Raw genomic sequence first — 13,229 nt, 5'->3', positions numbered from 1 at the left:
CAACCTATTTGTACATCACAGAAAGCAGAAATGGCTCAGACTGGGCCTTTGAGCTCACTGGAAATTTAGATCTTTGTAATCCTGAACAAACTGAATGGGCATATACAGTACAATTATTTTCAACTCCAAGAGCTTGCTAACTGCTACATAGCATAGCAGATGTACACTAGGGGTTCTCAAACTGGAGGTCGGGATCCTTCAGGGGGTCACAAGGTTATTACATAGGGGTTGTGAGTTGTCAGCCTCCACCCCAAACCCTGCTTTGCCTCCAGCATTTATAATCGTGTTAAAATATATTTAAAAATGTTTTTAATTTATAAGGGAGTTGCACTCAGAGGCTTCCTATGTGAAAGGAGTCACCAGTACAAAAGTTTGAGAACTGCTCATGTACACAGATGGTGAACCAGACTCCTAAGAATGCAGTCGCAACCAGAACTTAAAAAGATTGGCCTTAATTTTACATGAATTTAGCGCTCATAAAAACTGACAGACTGTAGAGACAACTACCCACAGAACAGCTTCTGCTTCTATCTTCTGTGCCGGTTCTTATGCTGCCCTTATCATTATATCTGAGCATCTTCCACCAGTGCATTAAGTGATGTGACTTGCATGTGGTTTATTCTCACTCACATGCTTTACCCAGGGGATTGTGCAGCAGCCCTCATCACTGCCACAGCACATATGTTTCACACACATTTGTCTGTAGAAAATGAAACAACAGCTTCAGCACTACATATATCCTGAAATGTATGTCTTTTGCATGCACACAACCTGTTTTACCATTGCCTTGTGCAGTCATTTACACTAGTGCAAAGTGGGTGTGAAATGCTATCACACCAGAATGGTAGCAATTGACATCTATTTTGCACTGAGGTAAATGAATACAAAAGGTGCAAGGCAGCAATGAATTAAGACTACCCCTCCCCGCCCCTTGTTAACATGGAGTAAACTCTACAGCATCTATGACACAATGTAAAATATTTCACTCACTTAGTAAGAGCATCTCACTGTCAATGCAGCACCGCTGCAACTGGGGATTCAGCAGGAGAAAATTCTGAAGTAACACATTTTTCACAACGTCAGAAACAATGTGCAATTTTTCATTCAACATTGCTAATTCAGTGACTAAAAACTCTAGAACTTTTCATTTAGTTTTTGTGAAATTTTAACAGTGTCACTCATAAAAATTATACTAAAAATAGTAATCAATTCACAGGGTAAAATCTAATCCCATTTAAGTCAATGGGATTTATGTCATTGATTTCAGTGGGGATTTCACCCAACATCTTTAAGGCCAGAAGGGACCACTGTGTTAAATTAATTAAGTCAAAGCACAATTGTCCAGCCATGCCGGCAGAAAGACGGGGGGGGGGGCGGGGATGAATGTGGTTTATTCTCTTAGAATACCTGGGAGTACCCAGGAACAAATTGTACAGTGCAGGAGAGGATTTGGTTTTCAGGAGCCCCAAACCCTCTTCCTCAGCTCCCTGAAAGGGGGCTAAAAGGGGTTAGGAAAAGGACAGCTCCCCGCTGTACAAGACATAGGAGCCCCAAACGCCCTTACTCTGCTTCCTTAAGGGATATTTCCTTTAAATCCTTTTCCAATCCATTTGATCTGATACCTGTATCCTTTCCATACTGAGTACATGACTTGACATCAATCACAGGTTTTATGTACTAAGTTGCAAAATTATAACCCAACCCCCTATATCACCCCCAATGGGTCCCAGACCAAAATTCCGCCTTGGCCAATCTGAGGGTGAGGGAAAAATTCCCTCTCAACCCCCAAGGCAAAGGGCAACTGGCAGAGTGCCTACAGCGGGTCAAGAGGGAACTCAGTCCTTTTGCCAAGTTCCGGGGTTGGCACTGCCAGCCCAATCCTGGTAAATCAGGATCTCTCTACAGCTGCATGGGGTATAATCCCCCCACTTCCAGTTAGCAGGAAGGGCAGTGCAGTGACTTTCTCACTTGGCCCCAACTGTTTCCTGCCCTTCTTGTCTATCCCTGTAAACTTTCCCCCTCCTCGCCAATCCTTACAAGTAGTCCTTAAAGGGGCAACACCATTATCTTCCATCTAGCTGAACAGAGACCTCCACGCATGAAGGTTGCATTGAGCACAATGGCTGGGGCCTGGATGAGAATCCCAGGCTCATCTTTCCTCCCCGATCTGTAAGGAGATGGGTAACAGGTAGGGCTGGGTAGTGGGGTATGTGTGTGGAGGCTGTAAGGTGACCAGACAGCAAGTGTGAAAAATTGGGACAGGGGATGGAGGGTAATAGGAGCTTATATAAGAAAAAGCGCCAAATATCGGGACTGTCCCTATAAAATTGGGACATCTGGTCACTCTAGGAGGCCGGGTGACAATGTGGGAAGGCTTAAATTAAATGTTAACGCATCTGTTTTAAAATGGTATTTGATTCTGGTGTAGTGGTGGGTCTGTTTTTAAAAGAGTGCCCAGGGTGCCTAATGCCTTGGGATGATGACACTGTATTGTAGAATAATTAAAAATTGAAATAGATGGTTAGGGAAGTAGCTTAAATTTTAATTTTGTACACTCTTAAATAATTGGGATTCCAATTTGGTGTTCGTAGTAACTACTTTCTACAGTAACATAGAATCTCAGGGTTGGAATGGACCTCAGGAAGTCATCTAGTCAAACCCCCTGCTCAAAGCAGGACCAATCCTCAGGCAGACTTTTACCCCCTCAAAGACTGAACTGACAACCCTGGGTTTAGCAGGCCAATACTCAAATCACTGAGCTATCCCTCCCTCTAGGACCAGTGGCTTTAAAATCTTATTTATAAAAAACTGATCATTAAAAAATACCAATTAATATTATCTCTAGGGGCTACATTTATTAAAAATACTGAAAAGTATCACTGGAATTTAAATTAATATTAGAAATCAGGTAAATGCATATGAATGAACATTCTACTTATGAAAAGTCAGTATCCAAAACTCATTCATAAATCTCTCTCTAGCAGTTTTGTTCCCGAGCGTTCTTCTTAACGTCAGTACAAATGAGTGCAAGCAGTCATGTCTCAAAGCAAAAGCAAATCTGAGGAGGATGAATTCTAGCAGCCCTCTGTTTTATTGTTATTCAGGGAGGAGGTAGTGATAAAGAAATCACTGGTAAAAGAGTAAATAAGAAGTAAAGATGACGGTGAGAGAAGGCAATGAGTTCTTGACTCCAGGTGAGCAAAAAATGCTATAATGTAAATTAGAGGGGAACCAAAAGATCCCCTCTGAGTAACTTAAAAGGATGCTGGTAGTTTCTTATAGCAGAGATGCTAAGCAGCATGGGAGGTTTCTTAGAAAGAACCTGGATTCTTATGACTATGACCAAGAACCCTCCTTCCCACCCGCAGCTTCTGAGAAGAGCATGACCTTTCCTTCCCAGTGCACCTTGCTAGAGATATCCATGCCTTATCACTTCGAAACTGGATTACTGTAATGTGCTCTATTTGGGGTCACACACTGAGACCACTTGGAACTCAGCACACAGCTCCCAGTCTACTAAGTGCAATTGCACCCTGAAGGGCATTTCACATCTGTGCTTGAGGAACTACACTGGCTGCTATTAAGTTTCTGTGTGGAATCGGAAGGGTTGTTTTAACCTACCTGTTTTAACCTTTATGGTGTGGGACCTGGTTGGCTGAGAGACTGCCTCTTTCCTTGTCTCTTTTGGCACAACTGAGATCAGCAGAGGCACTCAAGGTGGGTGCCCCCTCACTGTAAAACAGAGGGAGCTGTTGGCAATGGGTCCCCATGAGAGGTCCTCAGCTCTGGAATTCACTCCCCTCCCTTGGTGCAGCAGAACCACTTTTGTTAAGCTTGAAGGCAGGCTGCAAAGCCTATCTTTTCTCTGAGGCATTAGGGGATGGGCTTGGCTGAGGAGATTTCTTTTTTTTTATAACTGCTATGGAAGGGTTTTTTACTGTGTCTGCCATAATATATCTATGTATTGAGTGTTGGAATGGCCTGAGCAATCTGTGATGTTCACTATGAAAATTAAATTTATGTAAGGTCAACCAGAGCATTGGCAGCGGCCTGTGCATGTTAGCTTAGAGCTGAGGTTTCAGAATTCTGGCTCTGCTGCTGCTTTGCTTTCTGACCTTCAGCAAGTAACATAACCTCTCTGTGCCTCAGTTTTCCTATCTGAGAAATGGATATAATAATACTTACCTACAAGCTGTGCTTCAAGCTTTAACTCTATGATTAATTATATTTAAAAAATCAACCAAGTTTGCTGAGTGATTTACAGCAGAAACACAAAGGCATCACCCTTTTGCTGAAGAGTTTTCTAACTAAAAAGTGCTCCTTTCAGGTGGATGCATAGTGATCCAAACAAATACAGTAAACAAATAGAGCATTTAAAATGTGACACAACTAGTGAAAATAAACAATGGGGAGCAGGGAGCGAAGCGCAAGAATAATAAGATCATATGACTACTCAGATATGATATGTACAGACATCCTGGTGATTGCATTGAAGCTGCATTTGTAGTTAATGTTTATAAAACATTATTTTCAATATTTCAAAACCAGTGTTTAATTCCTGTTTGAATAAGAGGTGCTGTGCATTAGAACTGTGGTTCATTCACAGCCTAACGTCCCCTTTCTTCTTTATTTTCATTACTCTTATGGACTGAAGGAGCGTGCGTGTGTATAGTGCTAAAGCAAGGGGTGAGAAGCCAAGAAGTGCCCCTGATTCACTTGTGTCATGATCAAGTAAAAGTTTCATACAGTTCTTTGCAGAGCCATTTTCTTCTCTTGTCTCTAGCTCTGTATAATCAGTTCTTCTAACCAGCAACCATGCACTATAATTCTGTCATACCAGCAGAGGGAGCCAGTGGATTAAAAACAGAATTTTTTCCAGCTCTTCCAAGTGAAGCGGTGTGCTTGAAAACGTTGTGTATTTTGCAGCATGCCTCAGCAATTCAATGAACAACCGCTCCAAGTAACTGTATCAATAAAGCAAAATTATTCAGGACCTCGCAGTAAGACACTCTTACATTATCCGTATTTTATTAATAATCCAATATTTGAGATGAGATTGATGTCCACTGTGTGTATATATATATATATACACACACACACACACACACTCTCCTTCAGTCAGTAGCAGCAATATAAAGAAAGAATGGCAAAATTAGGCTGTGAGTGAGCCACAGTTCTAGTGTCTAGGACTTTTTCTGCACTTTATAGGTAGAAATCAAAGCTAGTTCATGAAATCTGAAACCTAAAATCTTAACCCAACATTAAGGAGGTTTGCTATGCTGAGGTAACATAGGGACCAGAATAAGAGAAACAAGAAAGTAACTTTGGTTTCCAAAACGACACAGGAACCAACACAAAAGGCTTTGCTGTGTGAGCACTTTTCACACTAACCTGTGACCAATTCCTCCCCCTACCTTCCTATTCATTTTCTGTCTGTATATTCTAATACACCCACAGCATCTGGGAGCCAGCTACAAAATAAGTTCTGCCCATAATAGGACCCAAACTCTCTACATCACTTTTTCTGTTGTCAACAGTGGCTCTTCTGCCGAAGACAACCAGGGTATTCTATCACTTAGATTATTATTTATAGGGTGGCAGCACCTATTGGACACAATCAGAAATCAAGACCCCATTGTTCTATGAATGGTACAAAGACACAGTGCTTGATCCAAAGAACTTACAGTCTAAACATACGAGAAAATGCAACAGGTAAAGACAAATGACCAACAAGGAGGACAAAGTAACAGTGAAACAATCCTATTTGGCATAATAAGGAGGAATAAACTTCCTGTCCACTGCCTAGGCATTACCAAGAGTTTAGTAGGCATCACATCAGGGATGGTTTAAAGAGGGATTTCTGTGGGAAAGCCAGTGCAATGCAGGAAGGGATATGGAAGTATTTATCTTAGCCAATTTACTGAAAAAGAGGGTATTGTAAGATGGCTGCATATTATCCTTAGCAATGGCACACTCCACCCAGCTAATATGTTGTTAGCATGTTGAACGTAGGCGTCAGGCAGGGGAAATACAGTTTTATCTCTAAGGGTACATCTTCACTGCAGAGTTGATTCAGGCTTTTACACCAGTATTGGTCCCAATCCTCCTCCCATCCACACACTGGGATTAGTAGCACTCTCTAACCAGGCTAGTGGGCACAGCTGGGCATGTGGGTTCCAGCTTGTGTTCCACCTTCCCGTATGTTCACTTTGCAGCAAGAATCCAGACTAACAATCACTTGAGTGGTGATAGTCCTCCAATGCCTTCTCACAATTAACTCTGTGTGTCCAGAAGGACAGACAAGTTCACCCATAATTCACTGGGAAGAGTTGTGAAATGGCTCATCTTATGGCAGCACAAAGAACCAGGGGATGCATCCCTAGAGATCTGAGTCATGAAGGAAATTGTTTTCCTGTCCCAGGAAAATTTTCAAGATTTCAACCATTTTTCCTTTTCTGCATTTGAAATGGACCTTTCAAATATTTTCTCACCTACCCACTCACCTAACAAAAAACAAACAAGCAAAACCAGACTCACTCCAGGAAAGCCAATAGCTCAGAGGTTCGGACACTCACCTGAAGCTTTTGCTGGTCCATATCAAGGTCTTGAACCTGGGTATCCAATATGCCAAGTAAGTACCTTATCCAATGGACTATTGGCCCTTTGGGGTGGGGAGGGTGGGAGTTTGTAGTGCATGCGTCTGTGTCTGTCTGTCTGTCTCTCTCTTTCACTCAGAAGTTCCATCCCAATGAAAAAAGTTTGTCAAAACTGATACATTTCTGTGAAAAAAGTTTTGATTTTGGCGGTTCTACATTTTCTGATGAAAAAGGGTTCTGTCAACAAATTCCTAACTAGTTCTAGACCCAGTGCCACACATGGGCACACAGCACCAGTGAGAACACAGCAACTTGGGTAGGGTTTTGAAGTGTAGCTGCTCATACCCTGGGCTAGCTAATTGGGGTGCTGATCACCCAGGCCAACTGTAAGTGATGACTTACCCTAAGGGAAGCTGGTCTTTATGCTCATGCTTGATACACCAATTTGAAGGAGTAAATTCCTGGTGTCCACTGTCATATTAAACAGCAGGCTCAATAATAAAACACTTAAAATAGCTAAAGCACCTTGGGAAATAAAGGGATTTTACTGTAACTGGTTTGACTTTTTGACTTGGAAAAGAAACTGCTGCTTTGCTTTTTTAAATTAGTTTTACAAAGACTTCACTAATGCACCCCCTGGTATCCAAGCCGACCTTTCTTTTAAGATCATCAGAGCTTGTAAACAGCATCACATTTTCAACATGAGTCATACTGTTCTATATTTTCTTCAGAGAGCAAAAATTATTACATAATGTTGCATAATGGCCATTCTGGTAACACAGTTTGCCTAGCTGATCTGGGTCCCTTGGGGTATGACCCTTGGCTCAATTCCTTCCCTTCAGTAATGGGCCAGCAGATTCATCTCAATTGCAGAATATACAAAGCTGTATCCTATTAAAAATAGAACTCTTAGAATACAGTGCTTTAATATCTGGGTATGTACAACTTCCTTAATATTTGGTATAAGAATCCCTGGTATTTCTCAAGAAAGGCATTGGTTTGAGGTTGCTGCCACCACCACAAAAAGACCATCCAGCCAGAAGCAGATCCAGACGTTTGCAATGATAAGGTAGGAGTGTGAGCAAGACCAGACGGATAATGAATTACACTTTGTTAAAGACAGGCTCTATGAACTCCTGGCTGTTTACTGTATTCTCTTTTAGACTCTTCATGTATTGGGTCAACTCTTGATGGATAAATATTAAAGCAAATCCATTCAAACAGTCCTCAGAGCAGATCAACATGTTTTGAACTAAGAAGTGTTTGAGAGGTTTTGCTCCCCCTCCCTCAAATAAATTGGACCTTTTAAAAAAATGTGTGGGGAAAAACTGTCAAAAATTCATTCATTTTTCATTTAGAAAAATTTCATTTCATACTTTTATTTTTTCCAAAAATCATCAAGAAGATTTCAAATATGGTCTGCCCACTAGCTGATCCACCACACAGTACATCATGAGAATCCTTGGCTGTGGAGCATCATAGGAGACAATGTCTGTCTGGACAACAAAACCAGAGAGGAGAAGGGAAGCATGAGGCACTGAACCCAACTCCCATGAGGCACCACAGTGGCATTTCAAAATCATCTTTTTGTTTTCTTCTCATCTGAAGTTTTTTGGCAGGTTGTGTTTTGATAAAAAGTCGATATTTTCTGCAGGAAGCAGACATTTCACAAAATGTTTTATTTAGCTGAAAACTGGACAATTGTCAGCCAGTTCCTGCCTACTACCCCAATGGAAGAGGAAGTCAAGAAGCACTCTGGCATCTGGGCAGGGGGGAGGGATTTAAAAGTGGGAAGAGGAGGGCCAGCAGTGCTCGCTTTTAAAACTCAGAAGCCTGATGAGATCCAGGAGCGCTCACCATTTTGTTTTCAGAGAAGGATTTTCCCAGTCAGAAAAGCTACTCTGACTGCCTGTAGATTGGTTGCTAAGGCTATGTCCATACTACCGAGATAAGCCAACCTACACTATGCAACTCCAGCTACCTGAACAACGTAGCTGGAGTTGACGTACCTTAGGTCGAGTTACCGCAGGGTCTACACTGCGGAGAGCAGAATCTCCCATCCACTTACTTTACTCTTCTCATCAGAGGTAGAGCACAGGGGTCAACTGGAGAGTGATCTGCAGTCAATTTGGTGGGTCTTTATTAGAGCCACTAAATCGACCACCAATGCCTCGATCTCAGAGCGTCGATCCCAGCTGTAGTATAGACCTGCCCTAAGCATAAGGCCATTAAATCCAGAGTGACTTACAGCAAAAAATGCTCATGCGGCCTCCTCTTTTGATGAAATTCCTTTCTGGTCTGCTTAGAAGAAGTTGTTTATTTGGTATCTTCTTGCCGCTCCTTCTGTGCTGAGAGGTCACTTGCCAAAACCTTTCCTGCTTACAGGGAAGGTAGTTGGAAGCTTTCAAAACCAGCCATCAACAAAGGAAGAAAGGACAACCTGACAAGGGGCAAAAACGGTTCTGCGGATCAAACTACTACAAAGTTCTTCTCAAGAGCGTTCACCCTGAGTGAAATAATTGCCATCTTCACTGTGGTTGCCAATTTCATTGTAGTGCCTGACTTCCAATGTCAGCGAGCAGGAGAGGTATATAGCAATAGGTGACCATCAGCAGCTTTCTTCATCTTCACGTTTAATCTTGTTGTGTAGAAAAAATTTAAAAAGATAGATGTAGTGACTATCAGTATATTGCACATATTGGCTCAAAGTCGGATGACTGAGAATTGCATCTATGCTTCGTTGTCTTATTCTGCAGGGCATGATGTATGGTAGTTAAGTATAATATTCAAAAGAGAGAAAGAGAAATGGAATTGTCTTGATACCAGTCATTGTTTTCACACCAGGAGCTCAGCAGTTCAGTTTCCTTGAGGGGCAATAAATCTATAATTTTGCATTACACACTTCCACATCTATCAGCAATGGGGCAAACAAATTTTAGCTTTTGGAAAATACTAAATGTTGTGGGATTCCTACCTAGATTGGCAAATTGTATCAATTCCTTCTCTAAAATGGCAGTGTTCATCAGGTAAAGTTGCACCAACGTATCTGAGGATACATACATATAGCCATTTATTTATTTGGACTTATACACAATGAAAGGAGCATCTGCCCATTGTTCTAGCCACCCATGAGGTAACTTAAAATACTGTTATTAAAGCTTCACTGCATTGTAACTAATCTGCCGCAATTCCATATAATCTCTTACCAGCAAACTAATCAAATCAAAAGTGAAAATGAGAAAGGATCACTTAATGGCTAAGGCACAGGACTGGGACTGAGAAGATCTGTGTTCAATTCCCATCTCTGCCACAAACTTCCTGTACAGTCTTAGGCAAGTCACTCATTCTCTCTGTACTTCAGTTCCTCATCTATGAAACAGGGATAACAACACTTCCTTTCTCTCATCCTTGGTCTGTCTTTTGTTTACAGTATAACTCTTTGGGGTAGCATCTGTCTCTTATTATGTGTATTTATAGCAACTAGCACAGTGAGGTGTTGATCTCCTTTGTGGCCTCTAGATGCTACTGTAATACATACAATAAAACAACAACTGCCCCCTCTTCTCTTCCAACAACTGGAGTTGTTTAATATCTTTTAAAATCAGGAAAGGAAAAAAGGTGAGAGAAGAGATTCCTTATATTAGAAATACATAGACTAGAGACTCATTGCACTGGAATGAGATATGCTCATCCTGCAAATGAAAGAAACACAAAATCTTTTTGAAGAGCTGAGTCAAGGGCGGAGACATTTAATTTAAATTCTTTTTTTTAATTTATAAATCAGGTTCCTGTTATTGCTAGATTTATATTTTTATACTATTCTATCCTGATAATTTGAACATTTACAACTGATCTAAAATAACAGCGGAGACAAAAATCCAGCAGTCACCATTTCATCACATGCAGTAGGTAAATGTGCGATAGAATACACATTTCAATTTGAAGTTCAGACATTCAAAGCTAAACCACTGGGACATCTAACTTAGAGCCCAGATTTATTAAGAGAAAACAAGAGCTTTTGAAAAACAGGCTAAATTTTTTGCACTTTGTTTGCTTTTCATGAAATATAGTCTCCTCCATTAAAAAAAATGGAAGTTTGCATTTTTCCACCAGCTCTCGCCAAAACAATAAGATATAACTTCAAGTGACAGATGAATAATGTCTACAGCATCCACAAGAGCAATGCAGAGACTGTGAAAGAGAGAAACACATGTTTACCAACAAATAAAGCACCCAACTAAGCAAGTTCTTTTCTGCTGTGCAGGTAAGTGATAGTGTTGCATGAAATATACAAGTTGCTAGAGTATATTTTGTTCTGCATAGAGCGGGGAAATCAATAAAAGCAGAATCGAGTGTGTGTAAAATAAAAGAAACTCATGCACTATGTAGCATTTTTACATTCCATTATGTCAGAGAAAAATGCCTACTTCATCCATGCAGAGTGTTTTATTATCAAATCTATTTCAAACAAGATCAAAGTAACAAGCCAGTAAAGATGAGAAAAGCAGGCCAGATAAAGTTAGTACTGACCTTTCCACAAAACTTGAACAAAGCACAAGCTGGACTTGATTTTAATTTTTAATTATATTAGTCTTTTACTCATATTTACACTGCTTAGTTCTGACCAGGACCAAAATAAGAAGTGCAAAGTAGGCTGAGAAAACTGTTGTTGCTGTACTACTGGCCTGAGTGGAAGTGGAAAGTAAAAGAAATCTTATCAGGAAACCTATTTAACATGTGATTTCATGCCTACTTTTGTAGAGCTGAAATGGTTCTCATTACTTTTAGGTATTTGCCCACACCAAATGTTTGGAATTTCTCTCATCACTGGCTCTGTGCCACGTGTAGCACTTTGACAGTACAACTAAATTCACAATTCTTTTTGTTTAGAGGTAATTGAAACCACCACTTGGAGGGCCCACTGCCAGAGAGCCTGGAGCAGGAGTAAAAGGATAGGAGAGGGAGGTTGCATGGGGCGCATACCCCCACAAGTATGGAGTCCAGCTGTACCCAAGCTTCCTGCACAGCAGTGCCCAAGAGATGGGGAGCAGGTGAGCCAGAGTGGGGTGGAACCAAATGGGGGAATCAGATGATTATCTTATTGGAATTCAGGGCTACTTCAGTAATCACTGTGGAATTGCTCCACAGCTGCTTTGTGGCCTGGAGGGGACAATCTGTCTTGCTGCAGTACTTACACAGCCACATTACTCTACTGTCTCAAGATGATTCCTTGTTCATTTCCATGCAGCTGCCCCATCTGGCTACTCAGCCTATGTGCTGAATATGTCCCTTGGCTAATACTTTATGGAACTCAGTGGAAGAAAAGCAGCCTATAGATTGCACCGGAGCAGGATGTGAAATCCTGAGTCACACTGCAGCACTGATAATGCTCGATTCGTCTGCATTCCTAACTGCTTAGTTGGGTGAGAGATTTGTGCATGGAATTGTTACAGAATCAAGCCTTAGGATTTATTTCTTTATGTATTTGCAGCAGCTGTCAGTGAGCTGCATTTTAAAAAATAATATGCCTATAATTCAATCAAAATTGAAAAGAAATCAAAGCCCAGCCTATTTTGCATAATTTTCACCAGAGAAAAAAGCAGCTCTGAAGCAAATGCTCAGAATTAAATGGTATTATTCTTGAAGTCCCTGGTAGGTTTTCCATTGTGCAGAAACATTCTCCCTCTCTAACCCCTGCCTAGAATGTCTCTTCCTATCTATTCAGATCACTTATGAACAATGTACTCTGTACAATCCGATTGTAATGGGAAATGTGTAAGGGGCATACAGTCAAATAAGTAGCAAGAGAATTCATTAGCTTCAGGATGCTCCCTGACATCTATAAACCAATTAAATGTCAGACGTGGGATAGGGTAGTAACCTAAATTCCTACAGCCTTAGCCAGGTCAACATCTCTCTGGCTTTCTGAGCTGCCCAAGCTGCAGGAGGCTCCACAGCAGGCTGATCGTGGGTGGAACAAAAGTCAGCCTGCTGTTCCCAGTGACAAAAATAACCCAGAAGCGTCTGCACACTTGGGAATTGTATAGCTGGCATAGACTGGAGAGGGAAAGCTCACGCCGAAGAGATCTATCCCCCGTCCTGGACAGATCTCCCTTTCCCATCGCCATGCTGGGCTGGCTCAGCCTGTTGGAGTTGCCAGTATATTTCTGCTCCAAGGCTGCCAAATTAGAGAGACTGCCTGGTTTTCATTAAACACAAAACCAAGCCTCACAGCTAAGTGAGGAGCCTCAAACTGCAGCTGCTGAAGAGTGGATGGAGGCTACTGCTCTTGATTGCTACAGCTGGAGATGCCTCGGCCCTTGGCCATTTACTGGAGAGTGATAAGGACGTTTCTGTCTTTCTTTTGGAGGACCGGGAACTCTCTCATCTTCCACCCAATGGGTCCCCTCCTTGACAGGCACAATTGTTGTCAGACCTTGATGCCTTTTAACATCTGCCCTGGTTTACAATATAGAGAGGGAGAAGTATACCTTTGCAATTGGGCCTGCCATCCTGGCTGCACAGCCAGTGTAGTGCACGGAATGCCCATGCCAAGCACGTACAGGAGGTATCTCTCTCCTGGACTGGGCCTTTGATGATTTGTTATCAATTTTCCCATTGATTTTAATTCAA

The 13,229-nt window shown here is 41.5% G+C and overlaps 1 protein-coding gene across 7 annotated transcripts in view; it reads right to left on the bottom strand.

Moving 5' to 3' along the window:
• CDK14 (cyclin dependent kinase 14) overlaps positions 1 to 13,229 on the bottom strand; it is a 549,017-nt gene that overhangs the window by 149,529 nt on the left and 386,259 nt on the right. The gene's annotated exons all lie outside the window — the stretch shown is intronic.

Source organism: Gopherus evgoodei, chromosome 2 (genome assembly GCF_007399415.2).
Source record: "Gopherus evgoodei ecotype Sinaloan lineage chromosome 2, rGopEvg1_v1.p, whole genome shotgun sequence".
Taxonomy (NCBI): Eukaryota; Metazoa; Chordata; order Testudines; family Testudinidae; genus Gopherus; species Gopherus evgoodei.
Note: the sequence above shows the minus strand (reverse complement) of the source record. Positions and strands in the feature narration are given on the sequence as shown.